Source organism: Saccostrea cucullata, unplaced genomic scaffold, assembly GCF_032062105.1.
Source record: "Saccostrea cucullata isolate Sc308-1 unplaced genomic scaffold, CSIRO_AGI_Scuc_v1 ctg14384, whole genome shotgun sequence".
In the NCBI taxonomy this organism is placed as follows: domain Eukaryota; kingdom Metazoa; phylum Mollusca; class Bivalvia; order Ostreida; family Ostreidae; genus Saccostrea; species Saccostrea cuccullata.
The window spans coordinates 26,834-47,355 of NW_026931677.1; the positions used below are offsets into that span (position 1 = coordinate 26,834).

At 34.4% G+C, this 20,522-nt stretch overlaps 1 long non-coding RNA gene across 4 annotated transcripts; it reads left to right on the forward strand.

The window, feature by feature from the left end:
- The first annotated feature begins 1,592 nt into the window (after nt 1-1,592).
- Nucleotides 1,593-20,434, forward strand: LOC134233274 (uncharacterized). Of its 4 annotated transcripts, XR_009984958.1 has the most exons (5): nt 1,593-1,730; nt 2,672-2,736; nt 2,925-2,980; nt 3,315-3,397; nt 20,358-20,434. It is a non-coding gene; the product is annotated as an uncharacterized LOC134233274 (long non-coding RNA). The 4 variants fall into 4 exon arrangements; XR_009984957.1 differs by having other exon boundaries at nt 2,925-3,397; XR_009984956.1 differs by lacking the exon at nt 20,358-20,434 and having other exon boundaries at nt 3,315-4,549.
- Nucleotides 20,435-20,522: the final 88 nt, after the last annotated feature.

The window sequence follows — 20,522 nt, forward strand, 5'->3', positions numbered from 1 at the left end:
CACAAAAACATAAGTCTTAATAGCATGAACAAGGAAAGTAACAAACAGGGATGTTTAAGGCACGCCAACTTCACAAATATGAGATAATCATAGTTTCACAATCGATAAACTAGGTTTATTGGTTGTAAACTATTGTTTACGGACTGTAAACTATAGTTCACAACGTTAATCTATATTTCACATCTGTAAACCATAGTAAACGCGATAATCTGTGTTTCACAACCGTAAACTATACTTAACACCGAAAGAAATCATTTGCGATTCCAAAACATAGATTATATGATAAATACAGTTTCACGATTTGTAAACTATAGTTTACAAACCGTTAACTATAGTTAACGATCTGATAAATATAGTTTCACGATTTGTGAAACTATGATTAACAACTCTTAACTTTAGTTTACGATTGTAAACTATAGTTTACAAACGTGAATCTATGTTTATCCACAAAATCTATTGTTAACGCTTTATTCAGACAGATAAACTTAGATTAGCATTCGTAAACTATTGTTAACGATCGTTAAATATAGATTTACAAATGAAAACTATATATAACGAATCGTTAACTATACTTAACGAGTCGTTAACTATAGATTACGGCTTGTAAACTAAAGTTTACGTTCGATAAACCTAGTTTATCAATTGTGAAACTAGGTTTATCTCATTTTTATGAATTTGGCGTGCCATACATATTGCCAATGAGAAGTTACGTCATTTTATATTTCATGAATATATGTGTATGTATATTAAAAGTTTCAAGTCAACATACCTTTTTTATTTTAAAAATGATACTTGGAATGTCATATCACCCTTTGTCTTATGCATCGGGTGAACTCCAGATCTTTCATGTCACCATGGAGCAAATATTCCGATATGTGACCGTCTAAGCCTTGCGATATATGCAAACAGTCCAGAGTTTTCCTGTCAATTTGGGGCAAATATCTCGGTTAACTTGGAAGCCATGTGATATTGTTATGCATAATGTCGTGATTCACAAACATGTCTACATGCCTCACCTAACCACGCTTATTCGTTTTATTAAATAAGCATAGTTTTTGAAGTTGGTCACATGTCACGATAAGCGTTTGCACAATAAAGAAACGAAAGTGTCTAGCATAACTCTATACGTCCTCCTACGGCAACCTTGACATCTTTTATGATTAAACAATTTTCAAATGGAAAATCAAAATGAACACAATCAATCAATTATACATAAAAATCTGAATCGAAATACGAAATAAAATCCATTGTTTCAAAGATAGACCAATGCACAAACGCAACTTATCGATCCTTTTCGAATAGTGGAAAAACCACCTCGAATATCTTACGTAAACGCCATTACAACCTCCTTTTCTCAAACTTAATATAAATGTGGGATTACATACATATTATTTGTAGATAATGGAGTTTAACTTAAATTAAATGTAAAGATATGACCTAAAATACACAATAGAAGAAACTTTTAAATCCGTCTTTCATATGTTTTAATAAACAGGAAGATGTATACTAGTAAATCTTTAACATCCGATGATGTAAATACATTTGAAGTTGTTTTTCCGACTTTTGACGGAAAGACACGAGATGATGCGATTGGACTAACAGGCACACGTTGGATAGATCGAGGAAAGAAATAAAATAGATAGATGAAAATATAACTATTGAATCACTATAGAAACAATGTTATAATAGGAACTACATGTTTTGAGAGATATGGACACAAAGTACACTCTGTAGGTAACTATTATTTTGTCATTATTCGTGTTTGATGTGTTTATAATAGACACGAGCAGCATGAACAAGGAAGATAATTTATCTTGATTGTTGTAAAATTGACTATACTGGTGAACATATACATTTATTGATTTAATTCATTTAGCCCTTTTTGAAAAATGTAAGTAAGTATTTCGTATAAGAGCATTTTGATTTGATAAAAGAAGTTGTTCTAATTTGCACACACAATAACATTAATTTGAGTAGCATGAACAAGGAAATTAACAAACAAGGAAGTCCCCAATTAGAGGTCACGTCATTATTTTACATTTCATGAATATGTATATTGAAAACATTCAATTCGACAGTTATTTTGTTTTTTTACTTTAAAAATGGTCCTTGGGAACAACATTGATTGATATATTTCAAAAATGCCGACATGGTTTCTCAATTTACGAATTGTTTTCCCCATTTCCGGCTGAAATGAACTTACGGTTTTGTAATATTTTAGGATCGTCTCAGAACACTAGATTTAAATACAGGAAAAAGTCACTGAAAACATCAACGACCAATTGACGTGTCAGTCAAAAAACAAGGGAATAAAATTTTACATTAAAATGTATAAGAACAATCTTTGAAAATCAACTTTAAAGGACCCACTGGACTAGTGAAGCTGAACATAATGTGGAAGCATGCTGGGGTAGTGTAAATTCTAATTCTGCAACCCATAAACACCAGGAATAAGCCTGGAACTAAACTGGAATATATAGAGGAAAATGTTATATGGGTACATTCTTGAGTAGTGTACTATATTCTAAATTGTTTAAATCATGACCACTGGTGGGTAGGGCAGGGTCACAAAAGTGAATCCAAGTTATACATTAAAATATTTAGAAAACAGTCTTTGAAAAATTTGTAATTGTAATCTATAATTTGAAAAGTTTTTTTTCGATATTGACAGCTACCACAGAATGTGATGTCAACGTTTTAAAGAATTGCGAAAATAATTTTTACGATCATAAACAGGTTTACATTTTTCTTTATATAAGGAGAAGATAACGACTTACATTTAGAATTTAAAATATCAGTTATACAGGCTTATTACAGGCAATTACATTCATATATCTCTATCTAACAAAGAAAGCATTGTTCTAAGTTTGTTTTACAGAAAAAGATACTAAATTTATTTTATTTATTTTAGCTTCTTTTGACAGATTTCCAATGATATGCTGTAAATGATGAAGAAAATGATGAAATTGTTAATCTACAGGTTTCTGAATATTCTTCAGAATAAACAGGGAATTGATTATCAAAGGATTTTAAAATTAGTATAAGAAGATATGACTATACATGTTTTTAGGAAGAAGAAAAATACATGTATTAAATAATTGTGTTATAGCTTGAAAGTTATTGATGCTTAATATTTGATCAGTCATGGCCTAGAAGGATAGTTACATTAGTATGGAACACTAAAAGGGCCCCGATGTTAAACACTCCAATTTTTTACGAATACTTACATTAAATGTTCTTTGGGAAAATGAAAACCTTTAAATATTCTGAATCCAATGTTGAAAAGTATAATAAATAATTTATGCCATTTACAGGTTTTTGACAGTCCAGATGTAGTACTTTAGAGCGTAGATTTGGAAAGACTAGGACATCCTACGTTTACCGGTTTATTTACCTGGTAAGTTAAATCTTACTCGAGCCGAAGGCTTACTGAGTTTTTTTATCGACATTTGTCTGATTTTTCTCAATTTGGTCTTCTTTTCCAATCCACTGGACAAACTACAATCAAAGCATGGAACAATTCACCCCTGGGTGAGGGGTAATCAAATTCACTTGGAGGGCTATATCCTCATTGAATGGGAGAAACTTCAGGAGAAGTGAAAAATGAGGGATAATTAATGGCATTTTTTAAAAAATCTTCTTCTTAAGAATAATTGGGCCAGCAAAGATAAAACTTGTTTGGAATCATCCTTGAGTTGTAAAGATTCAAATTTAATTAAATCATAACCACTAATAGGAAGGATGGGGTTACAATAGACGAGCAAAGTTTTACATAGAAATGTATAGGAAAACTCTTTGAATATTTTAAGAACAACAAGGCCATACATGGTCATATTGATACACATATAGAAGCTTCCTTAGATTATTTGGATTCAAAATTGTTCCAATCATATCCTCAGGTTTTGGTTGTTGCCACAATGGATCAACATGTTTTCTATATAAATGCATTAGTAAAATTCATAAGAACAGCAAAGCCATGATTAATGTCACAATTTGTGATAAATGGCATGGAAATAAATCCTTGCTGCAACCAATCTTTGAAAAAGAACAAAGAGTACGTGCAAACAAAAGTTCGTTAAAGTGCTCAAAACAATATATACACACTCCGAACACGCACACACACACAACACTCACACAAAACCCAAAAAGAACCTAAACAAAAAAAATAATAATAAACAAAAAAAATAATAAATGTGTCTATACACCGACTAAAATATTGTCAAACCCGACCAGACGAATGTTTCCTTGACACCTACACAAAACCGTCGATCTTGCTACAAATGTGACCCCAAGACGTTACCGTATTGTTCGTTCTGTTCGCATATACACACACTGACACAGTCGTTGGTTTATGTTATCGTTGTTACACAGTCCACATCGTCCGTCAACGTCTTAGTACGTAGGATTTCCTCCAACGCTGTAGTAACATCATCCTATAACGTCACACGTACGTTACTTGTATACACAGCTGATCAAGCTGGTCGCCTATAATAACACATTATTTCAAAGTCTGGGTTTCCATAGTCGGTAATAACGCATCAATAAGAAATATTTACATATGTCGGGTATATAATCTATCACAAATTAAACTGAACAAAATAATAACTTTAGGAAAACGCAGTACAGTTAAGGCAACACATGAAAAAAATATGGTAATGAAGTACATAATGAGGTCTGACGTCATGACAGTTGCTCCGCCCTGATTAATCCTTATAAGGAAATAGAGCTCAAAATAACTATTTACCGATATTTGCAAGAATTTGTAGCAAACGTCAATATATTCATGTGGAAATAAATAATTATTAGTGATTTTCCCTTACATAGAATAGCATTTCTTTAAAAATAATTCACTTTTTATGTGCCGCTTGGCTGCATTCGGCTTCAGCCAAACGCTTGCACTCGATGACACGGAGTGTTTGTTTACATCTACAAACGTGGCGACATCAGCTGAGATAAACTTCGCTAGCCAAGGGTTTCCGATCCGATACCTACTCTACAAAAGTAGAGTAGGTATCGGATCGGAAACCCTTGGCTAGCGAAGATGCAGCTGAGATATGCAGTGGATTTTAATGCAATAACCCGAGAATCTTTAAAGAAAATAGGGATACGATAAGAGACAAGTCATTGTTTATCCCTATTACGAGAATATGAGGACATTATTTCGAAAGATTATGGAAAACAGAGACGATCAGAATCAGCTCTCTAGATCCATCACTGCAGTATCGTCGATACATTTAGCCCAGGTATGTATGCACTTAACATCATAGAAAAAAACGATAGCGAGTGTGTACATGTTCATTTAGATGTGTTATCGCAGTCAGTGAAAAACTAATGCAGTGTATTGCGATTGTATGTATACTATAACCCCCCACCCCCACCCCCGCCCCCCAGTGCCTTGTGATTGGTGTTTGCTTTATGCTTCCCCCAATCCCAACATATCCATACAAAGTTGCACACTTTTTGTTTAAATAAAATTTTTAATGTAATTGTACTGTAAATATGTGGTACAGATTTCTTGACAATTCTCTCATTTTCTTTGAGACATTATGTGTAGTAGTGGGGATCAACTGTGACAACAGTAATACAAATTTACACTAAATTAAATTTGAAATTTCATTGTTTTAGTCTATGAGTTGATAATGATTTACTAAACATGTTATGTTGTTGTCTTTCTGACAGTATACAAACATGCTACATAATTTATAATTATAAAAAATTGTACACTACCTGAGGATGTTTCCCCATATGTTTCATATTTCCTAGCTGGCACACTGGTTCTTGAGAAGATTTTTCAAACATGCCACCAAATTTCCATCATTATGTTAAAAACATAGAATCTACAGTTAAGATCTATCATCTATGGTTGTATAGTTATAGAATTTCTAAATTAATTGGGGAAATAAAATATTTTTTTAGTTTGATTATATGTCAAGTCAATTAAATTCTGTAATTCATACATGTACATTATTTATATATATATATACATGTGTATAGGAAACATCATTGAAAATCTTCTTCTCAAGAACCACTGGGCCAGAAAAGCTGAAACTCATGTGGAAGCAATGTGGGGTCGTGTAGATTCTAAATTGTTCTTATCATGACCCCCGGGGGTGGGACGGGGCCATAATGGGGAATCAAAGTTTTACAATGTTGAATCAAAGCATCCTACGGTAGTGTAGATTACAAATTGTTTAAATTGTGATCAGTTGGGTAGGGTGGGGTCACAATATGTACTACAAGGGGGAATTCTGGTATAGGACGGAATGTTCAAAGCTTCTCAGGTGAGCGATGTGGCCTACAGGCCTCTTGTTAATTTTTTTTAATAAAAAATTATTTATGAAAATAAAACACATAATTTGTGGTTAAAATCTTCTAAATACCAGCCACAACTGGGGGGAACATGTTCATTAATCATATTTATAAAAGAAACTGAAACGAAATGGCCAAATTTTAGAGAAAATTGATTTCTTTTTAATTTTGGCCAATCCCGATCAAAATTAAACCCATTCCGACCATAATTGTACAATTATTGGAATTAAATATCATTTTCCTAAGAACACTAGTCTGATTAGGTGTTATAAGGGTTAAAACATTACAGAACTTGACAATAAAATATATTTCTTCATTATAGATACATGAAGAGGCAATAAATTAGCATTTTATTCATTTTGTGTTAATTTTGATCGGGATCAGTTTAATCGGGTTAGGTCCAAATATTAAAAAAATAAATTTCTTTTAAATTTCTGAATTTCTTTTCAATTTCTTTTAAAAATAACCCCGTGGGGATCCGGGTTAGAATAGGTGCTCAGTAACATCTTGCTTATAAAAGGCGACTAAATGGGGCGGTCCTTTGGATGAGACCGTATAAACCGAGGCCCCATGTCACAGCAGGTGTGGCACGATAAAGATCCCTCCCTGCTAAATGGCCCTGAGTGCCGAGCATAGGCCTAAATTTGCAGCCCTTCAACGGCAATGGTGACGTCTCCATATCAGTGAAATATTCTGGAGAGGGACGTTAAACAGTATACAATCAATCAATCTTTTAAAAATATGATTGACAAACATGTTCTCCTTAGTTGTGACTAGTTTTATGGTGTTTTTAACCATAGGTTTAAAAAAAATATTCACAAATAATGTGTTTCATTTTCATAAATAGTTTTTTATAAAAAAAAAATTAAAAAGTCTAACCAGACTTTCTTTACATATTTTATTAGGTATTCATGTGATGCATTCATTTACATCAAAATGTTAACAAGAAAGCATCTAATTTGGATGTAAATAATTTTTTATTCATTTTCCCTTGAAAAAATACAGAAAAATTCATATAAACTAATTCCATATGAATTTCATCTTTCCTGGCCCAGTGGTTCTGGAGAAGATTTTTAAAAAAATTTTCCTATATATTCCTATGTACAACTTGGGTCGGCCACTTTTGCCCCACCCTTGCCCCGGGGGTCATGATTTGAACAAACTTGAATCTACACTACCTGAGGATGATTCCACATGAGTTTCATCTTTCCTGGCCTAGCGGTTCTGGAGAAGATTTTTTAAAAATGCCATTAATTTTTAACAAACTCATGATTATCTCCCCTTGGAATAGGGCGTGGCCCTTCATTTGAATAAACTTTAATCCCCTTTACCCAAGTATACTTTGTGCCAAGTTTGTTTGAAATTGGCCCAGTGGTTCTTGAGAAGAAGATGAAAATGTGAAAAGTTTACGCCGACGACAACGACAGACGACGGACAAATTTTGATCAGAAAAGCTCACTTGAGCCTTCGGCTCAGGTGAGCTAAAAATATACGGACATCAGTATCCATAGTAACTATTATAGGCCGACATCAGTATCCATAGTAACTATAACAAAATTGGCCAATGTCAGTCTCCATAACAACTAAAACAGATATGTTGACATTGGTATCCATAGCAAATATGACTTTTTTTGCATCTCTTCACCCTTCGCTATATCATTATACAATTATTGCTGTTTTTTGAGGTCAATACAATGATTTAGCCATCTGAGGAGTACAATATTCACCGAGCCCGAAGGGCGAGGTGAATATGTACTTCGAAGATGGCTAAATCATTGTATTGACCGAAAAAACAGCAATAAGTGTTTTATTATATGATTCACTGATAAAATGATACAGCTCATTACCTGTGTAACAGGAAAGGAGAAAATGCATGGCTGGATCGGGAATCGAACCCGGGACCCCTGTATCTCTAGTCAGGTGCTCTACCAACTGAGCTATCCAGGCCGATATCCACGGACCTTACCATTACATTCCTCCCTCCTTAAAGGTCTTTAACCTCCAAAGACCCCAACCCAGGCTCATTCCTGGCAGATCTTTCACCTGTCAATTCCAGGGCATGGCACGGCACCAAATCTTTAACAGGAAAGGAGAAAATGCATGGCTGGACCGGGAATCGAACCCGGGACCCCTGTATCTCTAGTCAGGTGCTCTACCAACTGAGCTATCCAGGCCGATATCCACGGCCCTAACCATTACACTTGTTTGCATTTTATTAAGTCCTAGCCAAATACAAGAGAGAAGCAGAATTGAAATGTGAATAAACCCTACCTGGTAGTCGTATCAATTTGAAATGTTTTTTTTAAAATCAATTTTAGTTGCCATGAAAGAAATGTATATGTCATTCTTTTTTATAGGATAGATTTTGAAAGGAAGGAGTATTATCAGGAAAAACTGACTGCCAAAAAGTAAAAAAAAATTGTTGTTCAGTAAAAGTGTTGGAGGGGGGGGGGGAGGGTCCCTTCATCCCCTCTTACCACCCTCACCTAAAAAATATATTCACTTATGTTTTGTCCACATGGAAATAAAAATCATAGTCGTTTAAATAGCTTTCTAAAACAATTTGTATCAATTTGGAATTTCCCAATCTAATTTTAGATCAATGTAGAGGAAATAAATCCTTGTATTGACCTGGAACGTCACGTGCAGGTCAATACAACGTAATATTTTTCTAACATAGTTGGATCTCAGCCAATCAGAGAGATGGAAAGTATTCAATCATATAATAAATTATCATATCTTTAAATCTAATTGATCCACTAATTACTCCAAAGCTCGTTAATACTAATGAGATACTGACTTTGAACTAAGCGACAGATCCGGACCGGAGATCCCACTCGATATTTCCCAGATAGGCAATACTCATAAGGAACCCTGGACCAGTGAAGGCCCAGAGTTTTCTAAAAAGAACTTATGACAAGAATTAAATATTTCAGAGTTGATAATCAATTCTGAGTCATTTCATCTGTTAATCTTTTATTTGCAATAACATTTCCCTCATTAAGGTTAAAGGAAGAAGTGGAAAGATATTGCCTTAATTGGGAAGTTGGAGTGGAAGGTGGGGGTGGGGGCAGGGATTAGGTATTGTCAAAAGTTATGTTTAAGAGAAAAAAAAACAGCAAAATAAGTCAAATGGGATATTGTTTACATTTTGTTTATGGATTACATTCTGTATACTGATTGAGTGAGCCTTACCTCTTTATCCTCTGGTATGGGGATTTTGTTGTTGAAGTGATTGAGTGAGCCTTACCTCTACATCCTCTGGTATGGGGATTTTGTTGTTGAAGTGATTGAGTGAATCTTACCTCTACATCCTCTGGTATGGGGATTCTGTTGTTGAAGTGATTGAGTGAATCTTACCTCTACATCCTCTGGTATGGGGATTCTGTTGTTGAAGTGATTGAGTGAATCTTACCTCTACATCCTCTGGTATGGGGATTTTGTTGTTGAAGTGATTGAGTGAGCCTTACCTCTTCATCCTCTGGTATGGGAATTTTGTTGTTGAAGTGATTGAGTGAGCCTTACCTCTTTATCCCCTGGTATGGGAATTTTGTTGTTGAAGTGATTGAGTGAGCCTTACCTCTTTATCCTCTGGTATGGGAATTTTGTTGTTGAAGTGATTGAGTGAGCCTTACCTCTTCATCCCCTGGTATGGGAATTTTGTTGTTGAAGTGATTGAGTGAGCCTTACCTCTTTATCCTCTGGTATGGGAATTTTGTTGTTGAAGTGATTGAGTGAGCCTTACCTCTTCATCCCCTGGTATGGGAATTTTGTTGTTGAAGTGATTGAGTGAGCCTTACCTCTTCATCCCCTGGTATGGGAATTTTGTTGTTGAAGTGATTGAGTGAGTCTTACCTCTTCATCCCCTGGTATGGGAATTTTGTTGTTGAAGTGATTGAGTGAGCCTTACCTCTTCATCCTCTGGTATGGGGATTTTGTTGTTGAAGTGATTGAGTGAGTCTTACCTCTTCATCCTCTGGTATGGGGATTTTGTTGTTGAAATGATTGAGTGAGTGAGTCTTACCTCTTCATCCTCCGGTATGGGGATTTTGTTGTTGAAGTGATTGAGTGAGCCTTAGCTCTTCATCCACGGGTATGGGGATTTCGTTGTTGAAGTGATTGAGTGAGCCTTACCTCTTCATCCTCTGGTATGGGGATTTTGTTGTTGAAGTGATTGAGTGAATCTTACGTCTTCATCCTCGGGTATGGGGATTTTGTTGTTGAAGTAACTAGAGGCTATACTAGTACTGCTGGCACTGCTGGGATTTATTGGCAGGGCCTCTGACCCCTCACCAGGCCTGACCTCTGACCTCTCAACTTCACCAGGCCTGACCTCTGACCCCTCTACCTGACCTGATTTCTGACCACTCAACTTTTTTGGGCCTGAAATCTCCCTCTTCTTTACTTGTCCTTTCCATTTCTCTCGCCTCTTCATTCATGAATTTCATTTTTTCTCTGACAAATATATCAAATGTGTCATAACATAATTACCGCGTAATCCCTATTTACCGCCCCAGGCAGTTACAAAACTAGAAGTCTCTGTCGAGACTGTAGCTCTACTGGTTTGTACTTATAATAAAGGAAGAGAAAAGCAGCAGTTGGGACATAAACTTTACAAAAGCAATAAATAGAATAATGATCCTTGATTAGGTCTCTTTTCATGGCAAGATTGCAATTAGACTAAAACTGTTGGAGTAGCCTTTTAAAATAAAATTTTACAGAATTTTCAATTTCAGTTACCATGGCAACATCTTTCATCAAAATCCAAAACATAAAACTGATAACTATGTATCTCAATGTAGCCTACTTGTAGTCACTTTATATTATAATCAGACTAAAACTGTAGGAGGAGTAGTGTTTTGAAAGTATTTCACAGAAATTTCTATTTTAGTAGCCACGGTAACACCATTCAACATAATTAAAAACCGATACACAGAATTATGTATCTCAGTGTGGTCTACTTGTGTGTGAAGTTATATTGAAATCAGACCAAAACTGTAGGAGGAGTAGCATTTTAACAGTATTATACAAAAATTTATATTTTTAGTAACCATGGCAACACCCTTCATCGAAATTAAAAACATATATATAAAATTATGTATCTCAAAGTAGTCTACTTGTGTGTGAAGTTATATTGAAATCAGACTAAAACTGTAGGAGGAGTAGCATTTTAAAAGTATTTTACAAAAATTTCTATTTTTAGTAACAACGGCAACACCATTCATCGAAATTAAAACCGATATACAGAATTATGTATCTTAGTGTAGTCTACTTGTGTGTGAGGTTATATTGAAATCAGACCAAAACTGAAGGAGGAGTAGCATTTTAAGAAAATGTTTACAGACCTGTCAGACAGACGGACAGACAGCTAGACAGACTAGACGGACGGATGACGGACGCATTACTATCGCATAAGCTCTTCTGGTCTCTGACCAGTAGAGCTAAAAAAAACCCCATTAAAACAATCTTCTACTTTACTTTTACGTAAAAATAAAACACCCAAATTAAGCTAAATGATTTACTTTCCACTGAGAAATTTGATTATGGACAGGTTTCATTTTCACCTTCTTCAAATTTTGGTACAACTTTTGATATGATCCTAGATGATTTAAATCACTGTACAGAGGGCCCTTATTTCCTGATAATTCAAAAATACCTGAGGGGGCGCTTATAGCCAGTAATAGGGGCAGGGGCGGTTAACAGGGATTATAGTTACGGTATATATGATCTCCAATGATTTGTAGTTGGATGTGATTTTATCCAACAACTTGTGTGATTTTTATCTCCAAGCTTTTTCGACCTTGTTAATTTATATAACCCCCTTCCCCGCAGTCACGCATTTTAACGCATATACTATTTCCTATTTCTAACTCAAAATCTCGCATATACCTTTTCCCCACAATCACGCATTTTCACGCACTTTAAAAAGTTCATTTCATCTTTAATTTAATGCCAATTTCCTTGTATCTTATACTTGCAAAGATCTCATGAAATAAGAAAAAATATATTTGTATTCAAATATACCGGCATAATTTTATTGACGCTAAACTTTAGAGAAACGTGTACAACGCTATAAGGTGCTTGCGGGTAAATTTTAAATTTCTATTTCTATGACGTGAACATTAAGTGAATTTTGCATAACAGTTCGGTAAGTTGTAAAAGTGTTAATAAAGGGGTAAATTTATAGAACTTATATTGGTGAATATTGGCACAAGTTGGCTGTTCAAATGCACGAGCTTGCAAATAGATTAAGGTTCTAAAAATGTTTTTCATGATGATATCTGTTCATATGTGATAACTTACTATAATTATGTAAATAACGATGCTGATAAAATGTGATCAATTTTTAACAGTTACAACATATATAATCATTCATTATTTCTATATTTTCCCCTTTTATCACACATATTTAATTCCCAAACGTTTAATTTTCTCTGTAATTGATCAGACTTGAAAAGTGAAATTGAAAGTAAATATCTCTCCTTTTGCAAATAAAATAAAAAATCTAACAAATACGATCCCTTCAGACGTAATTAATGTACCATTACAATGTATTGATATTATTGCCATACTTTCTAAAACTTTGCATGAACAGTTTTTGTAGACCCATAAACATAAAAAAATCAACATTTTTAGTGTACTATCTGCCCATGCCTGGACTCCTTTTACAGAGTCTTTTTCAGTCTTAATTTCTAACTTCCGTTAACTTCGTTTTTGGAGTTCGTCTAGACTGATAACGGACTAGGTACACAATTCATGCCATGTTATAGTAGTATGAGTAAAGCATAATATGACTACCAGTAACCCATATCCATCACACCCTACACGTATACAGCTTCTGTACACATCACTCACAGTTCTGACTTGGTGTCATAGCTTTATTGCAAAGCTCTAATATTTGTCATGTTTTAGAGCACCATGTTAATGTATATATAAAAATATACACAATAACACAGTCACCATTTTATCATGCATAGTCAGAGACTTGATCAGTTGATCATGCAATTTGATATATAATAATTTTGATGTAGGAAATGAGAGATATAATATTTTTTTAACTTGATCTGTCTTGGGACCTGGTAGGTGTATTCTATATAAAAGCTTCACAATACCTTTACATTTCAAGTTATTTCCGCAATATTATCCGCACTGAATCATAACACTAACAGTGAGTGGGTGAGTGACGAAACATTTTGCTGAATGACTGTTACGCAATTTTGTGAATAATGATCCCGACTTTTAAAAGACTTTCTATTTTCGCTTAATGGCGACAAGTGCGACAATCGGCAATCCTCGGCTGACTCCGCTACGCTCCATTCTCGGCTGTCTCCGTAAATCTCCGACCACCCAGAGGTCTCTGGGTGGTCGGAGATTTACGGAGACAGCCGAGGGTCTGGTTGAATGAGACTATTCCAGTATGTGCGAGGTACGAGTCATCCGAGGAACTCCTATTGCAACACAGGGGCCAGTAACCTGCAAGTGCGAGAGACATCCGAGTTGATCCTTGTGCAAAACCACGCAGACGTTGCATTGAAATTTGTTGCATGAAAGGCAAGATCGAGGAAAAGACATCGAAACCAGCATCTAGGCCTTTTGACTCTGAAAAACTACATTATGATTATTGTGGGAACTACACAGTACATGTATTTACAGTTGTAGTAAGGATTTTTCACGGTATATAATATATCTTTAAACTGAGTCACACGAACAAGGAAGTGGGTTTGTTTATTTGACCATTTTGGGACAGATCAGACGAGATCTCTTGATTTAGATATATATTATATAGCTGCAGAATAAAAAAAAATATTTGATAGACCGGAGAGCGACAGTGCCACTAGCCTATTCTCTTTAGAGAAGTGGACAGGCTTTCACCTACATCCAAAAGCCTGTCCGCTTCTCTAGGCGAAAGCCTGTCCACCTCTCTAAAGAGAATACAACTAGCCACCCATTGAAAAAAAACTTTATATTTACTGCACACAAAAAAAATGCGCTGTTCCTCGATTTAATTTATTTCTCCATGGTTTTAAAACTGTCATCACAAAATATTACTAACTGTGTCAGAAGTGTGTGTTCCTAACATATTCCAGGGATTTTCCACTCACTTTTGGGAATGGGGCCCAGGCCCTTGACATTGGGAATTTTACGACATTTTATCACTTATTGGGAAATTTTATTGTATGATGTTTTTCAACAAATAAATACTTAAGATGAATAAAAATTGATCTTTAACTTAGTTATTCAGAACTATGAATCAGAGAATTGATCATTATAATAAAGTTTTACCCAAGATTCTTTAAAATTTTGTTCATTTCATTCAAATTTCCAAACCTAAACATGTTTGTATTTTGTGAATTATGTTCAGGTTTAATCCTTCTTGAGTTCTTCTTCTTTCAAAAATTGAACATAGGCAGTTCATTTTTGGGAAAAAGGGAGGGGTTTTGCAATTGGGAATGGGGCCCATACAGGTGCTTCATACAGATGTAAACTACAAGGGTATCTGATAGAGGAGGTAGGAATATTTTGAAATCTGGCTTTTTTACAATTGAGGTAAGAATTTGGAAGAAATTAATACAGAACCATACACACTTTTTTGTGGGCAATAAATGTACAGCTTTTTCAATGGGTTGCACTGTCGCTCTGCGGTCTGTCAATATATTTTCATTTCGGAGAGCTACATTTCTGCAGCTACAGTGCCACCCATTGAAAACACTGTATATTTATTGTGAACAAAAAAGTGCGCTGTTTCTCTGTTTATTTCTCCATGATTTTTTAAACTGTCACATCAGAATATTACTAACTGTGTGACCCTAACGTATTCTTTTACTGATTCCCAAACAAAATATTCCCTATAATTGTTGTTATAATAGCCCTCCTGGCCCTGAAATTGAGATGATAAAAAATTTTGTTCATTTACACTGCCATTTTTATTTGCAAGAAAGTTTGGTTTACAGATGTAAACTACGAGAGTACTTGATAGAAAAGTAAGGATTTTTTTTAAATTTAGCTTTTTAGCGATTGAGGTAAAAAATTGGAAGAATAACTAAGCATAAATAAGCGCAAATTTTTGTGCACCATAAATATACATTTTTTTCAATGGGTGGCACTGTAACTCTGTTTTTTCAATATATTTTTTCGGAGAGCTACAGTTCTGCAGCTGTGCTATATATAGCTTTATTAAGCTATTTAGAATAGCTTGATAATTACTATTTTATCACTGACACTTTTTTCTCAAATTTGTTATTTTTTCAGCGTATACAAAAAGTTGCACCTTGGCACTGCTTGGTGCAGTGAAAATATTTCACTTTGAACTCGTCTTAATTTACAATGCATGTGAAAATAAACTCACTAAATTTTATCTCCTTGAACTCAAAGACCATATATAGATCTGTAGAGAGAATAATCTAGCTATATCTCGGGACACGCCCTCACTACAGTTGCAAATCGGAGATCCGCTTCGAAATGATTTTGAAGAATACAAAATGGGTTCACCTTGCGCTGAAAATAACTACCAAATTATTCAAAACAAGCATTTTTGAGATTGTTTAAGTCTTTTATCTAAAAAAAGTCCAAATAAAGACAAAAATTCAATTAAATTTCTCAACATTTTTTCTGGCTTCAAATTTACCTGCCGTGTGAAAAACCACATATAATTGAATAGCATTACCAAGCTATTTTGAGAAGCTTAATAAAGCTATACAGGTATTCCAAGCTATGTATAGCTTAATCAAGAGATTGTGCTGGACCTGCAGGGTGTGGATTAATTTGTTGATTATTTTTTTTTATTTTAATTGTTTTTAATTCTTTTTGAAAAAAAAACAACTTTTATTTGCTTATAACAGAATTTTATTTTCCTTGAAGTGGTAGCTTCAACAGTATATATTGTCTCTGAAATTTAAAAATTATTAGGTTGGGACCAATCCCAAAATGGGATATACTGAATGTGTACAAGTGCTTAAATAAGGAGCCCATGGGCCACAATGCTAACATGAGTATCTTTGACCCTGCTGTTCCCCTTGTTAAACTAATTGTGAACCTGCCCTGTACCAGACAGGATTCGAAATTAACTCATGTCTGTAAGTCTGAGACTAGTGAGAATTGTGTCTGAAGAGTCAAGCTCATGTAGCACTAGTTTGGGTTGGGACCAATCACCAAAATGGGCTGTTATATTTCATTCTGGTGATTAGTCCCAACCTGTATATGAATAATCGGTAATTATTGTAAATTATTATACCTCTTCTGATTTTTCCCTATATAAAATCAAGTGATTAGATCTGGACAATTCTCTAGAAATCGCTGAAAATCGGCTAGTCGCCATGCGTTAGTTTTTTGAGCTAATCCCTCGGTCGAAAGCTAGTCATGCTAATTTGCGGTTATATAGCTTTTCATTGTGACGTCATAATCGAGCGACGCAAAAAAAATGCTTTGTGACGTATTTCATATAACAAAATAGGACGTAAACAACAGAATGCAATAATTGCATTATATAGAAAAAGGGAATAACTGTCTTCTAATTTGGTATTTACGACGAATAATAATTAGTTAATCTGTAAATGAATATTTTTTTTAAAAGGTGATCTGCGCCTCGGGAAATAGCCCTGGTCTTGGGGAACTGGAATATTGCTAACTCCCTCAATGATATACTTTAACTGTATAGTAACAGATTAGAATAAAGCACTAGCCCCGCAGTCTACATACTAACTCAAGACCCTACTTATATCAAAAAATTAGCAAGCTTATTGTTATGAGTCACAATAGTGTTGTCACGATGATCGATCATTTATAATCGACGATAGGTCGGAAAAGCTGTCGATTTTAGACAATTGATTGGAGATTTTAACAATCGAGATTAATCAGTATATTTCAGCACATACCTCTTTTTTTTATAAGAGTTTTCTAAGTTTTATTTCAAGAACAGACTCCTATTGTCAAAATATATATCTTTCAAGTGTTGCATGAAAAACTTTTGTGGCTGTTGTTGTGTTTGACGTCAGTGGGAGAGGACTATTGAAATTGGGATGGGAATCCTTTTGTAATTTAAATCTATGTCTATATTTTTTAAAGTCTAGATCTACAATTTTATTTCACAATAAAATGGAAATATAAGGAATCACTGTCGAGTTAGTATAGTATGCCAGGGACATCAACAATGATGCCTAGGCATACTATACTTACTAGACTAGACAGTGATTCCTTAAATTAATTCCTTATAAATTTTAGATGATCATGTAAATTAAAACCTGATCTGTCAATGCTTATTTTTCCCAGGCCAAGTATTTCCTAATTATGCAAAAATCTGTATTACTGAAATTGTTAATCAAACAGCATTTATACTGTTTTTAGAATTTCAATCTGTACAATGCACCTTTACTTGCATAATTTAAAAATAAAATTCTAAATTTTATATAAAATCTAATGCCTATTTTATGCAAAGGGTTACCTATATGATTATTGGCAGATGATCAGTTGGTTAGGGTCAACCGATGCTAGTGATTAATCGATTTTAATTTTCAACCGATTTGACAATACTAAGTCACAGTTCTTACATTGAATCGCCAGTATAGCATGGTGTGTCACTGTACTAAGAACCATAACCGTGTATTGTTTTCATGAAGAAACAATTGTTTTGGTTTTTATGCCCCTGTAAACGAAGTTTCGGGGGTATATAGTTTTTGTCGTGTCCGTCTGTCTGTCTAGCTGTCTCTCTGTCTGTCTCTCTGTCTTTCTGTCTATCTGTTTGTCTGTACGCAAAAACTATAACTTTGTCCATAACTTTTTATTTAATAGGGCTGTGACTTTCATATTTCACATGTGTATTCCTTATGACAAGACCTTTCTTTGGGTACCAGCAAATTTGACCTTTTGACCTTGGAATTTGACCCACTTTTACACAAAAAATTCAAATTTTTACTTTGGCCATAACTTTTGAACAGTAGATACCAGGACATTTATAATTGAAATATATATTCTTTTTTTTTCTTTAATGCTCCCGTAACGAAGTTTCAGGATATATAGTTTTTGTCGTGTCCGTCTGTCTGTCTCTCTGTCTGTCTCTCTGTTTGTCTGTTTGTCCGCAAAGACTTTAACCTTGCCCATAACTTTTGATTTAGTGGAGCTATGACTTTCATATTTCATATGTATATTTCTTGTGACAAGACCTTTCTTTGGGTACCACCAAATGTGACCCTTTGACCTTGACCTTGGAGTTTGACCCACTTTTACATAAAATTTTAAACTTTTACTTTGGCCATATCTTATGAATAGTAGATACCAGGACATTTATACTTCACATATGTAATGTTTGTTGAAAGACCTTTCATTGGATACCAACAACCTTGACCCTTTGACCTTGACCTTATAGATTTCCATACTTGTGAAAAAACTTTAACCTTGGCCATAACTTTCGAACGGTAAGTAATAGGGCTTTCATACTTCATATATGTAATTCTTGTGAGAAGACCCTTCATTGGTTACGAAGAACTTTGACCCTCTGACCTTGACATTTGAGATTGACCTACTTTAAAAAAGCAAACCTTGACCATAACTTTAAAGAGTTAGGGTTAGTGCTTTCATACTTTACACATTTGATTCCTATGACAAGACCTTTCATTTGATAACAAGAACTTTGACCTTGACCTTGGAGTTTGACCTACTTTTTTAAAAATTGAACGTTGGCCATAACTTCTGAATGGTTAGGGCTAGGGCTTTCATGCTCTACATAAGTATTCTATGTGGCAAGACCTTTCATTTGATACTAATTACATTGACCTTTTGACCTTGACCTTGGAGATTTTTGCACTTATTTTAAAAAACTTAAACATTTGGTAACCTTTGAATTTCACAATCGTTTTCCAGTGAGAATACCCTACTTTTGGTACTATTCAATTAAATTTGCATTTAACTATGTTGCCATACTGGGGCATCAGTGTTTCACAAACACATCTTGTTTTTTTTTTTTTGAGAAGTTTATTTTAACTTTCACACAAATTACACAGATAAGAAACAGACGTATATTTAAATACAGATACATATTCTTTGTGGGAAGATCTTTTACTGGATACCACCAACCTTGACCTTTTGACCTTCACCTTGGAGATTTACGTAATAACGGAAAAAAAATTTAACCTTGGCAATAACTTTTGAACGGTAAAGGTTAGAGCTTTCATACTTCACATATGTAATCCTTGTAAGAAGACACTTTATTGGATATTAAGAACATTAACCTTTGACCTTGACCTTGGAGTTTGACCTACTTTTAAAAAATAAACCTTGATCATATCTTTTAAAGGATATGAGCTAGTGCTTTCATGCTTTACATATTTAATCCTTGTGACAAGACCTTTCATTCGATATCATTACTTTTGACCCTTTGACCTTGACCTTAGAGTTTGACATACTTTTTCAAAATCTTAACCTTGGCCATAACTTTTGAACGGTTAGGGATAGAGCTTCCATACTTCACATATATATTTTTTAGAGCAAGAGCATTTATTGAATACTAAGAACCTTGACCTTTTGACCTTGACCTTGGAGATTTCGGGACTTATGAAAAAACATTAACCTTGGCAATAATTTTTGAAGAGTAAGAGCTAGGGCTTTCATACTTCATATATGTAATTCTTGTGACAAGACATTTCATTCAATACCAAAAACCTTGACCTTTTGACCTTGATCTTGGAGTATAACCTACTAATATAATATTTTTAACCTTGACCATAACTTTTGAATGGTTAAGGCTAGGGTTTCGATACTTCAAACATGTGATCTTTGTGGAAAGATTTTTCATTGGATACCAATAACCTTGACCTTCTGACCTTGATTTTGAAGATTTCTGTACTTATGAAAAAAAAAAAAACATTAGCCTTGCCATAACAGATGGTGATAGGGCTTTCATGTTTTACAATTGTATTTCCAGTTAGGAAACCCTACTTTGGGAATCAATATATTAAATTTGCATCTAAGAAATGTTCAGTCTTCACAATGTTGCCATACGGGGGCATCAGTGTTTCACAAACACATCTTGTTTTTAATTTGTTTGTTAATTTTGACAGCTACCGCAGAATGTGATGTCACAGTTATAGAGAATTATGAAGATGATTACCATCATGTACAGGTTTACATCAGGTTTACATTTTTCTTTACATTTGGAGAAGATAAACAATTATAAACAAATATGCTAGAGTCTTAAAAATCAGTTAACAGAATATTTTGTTATG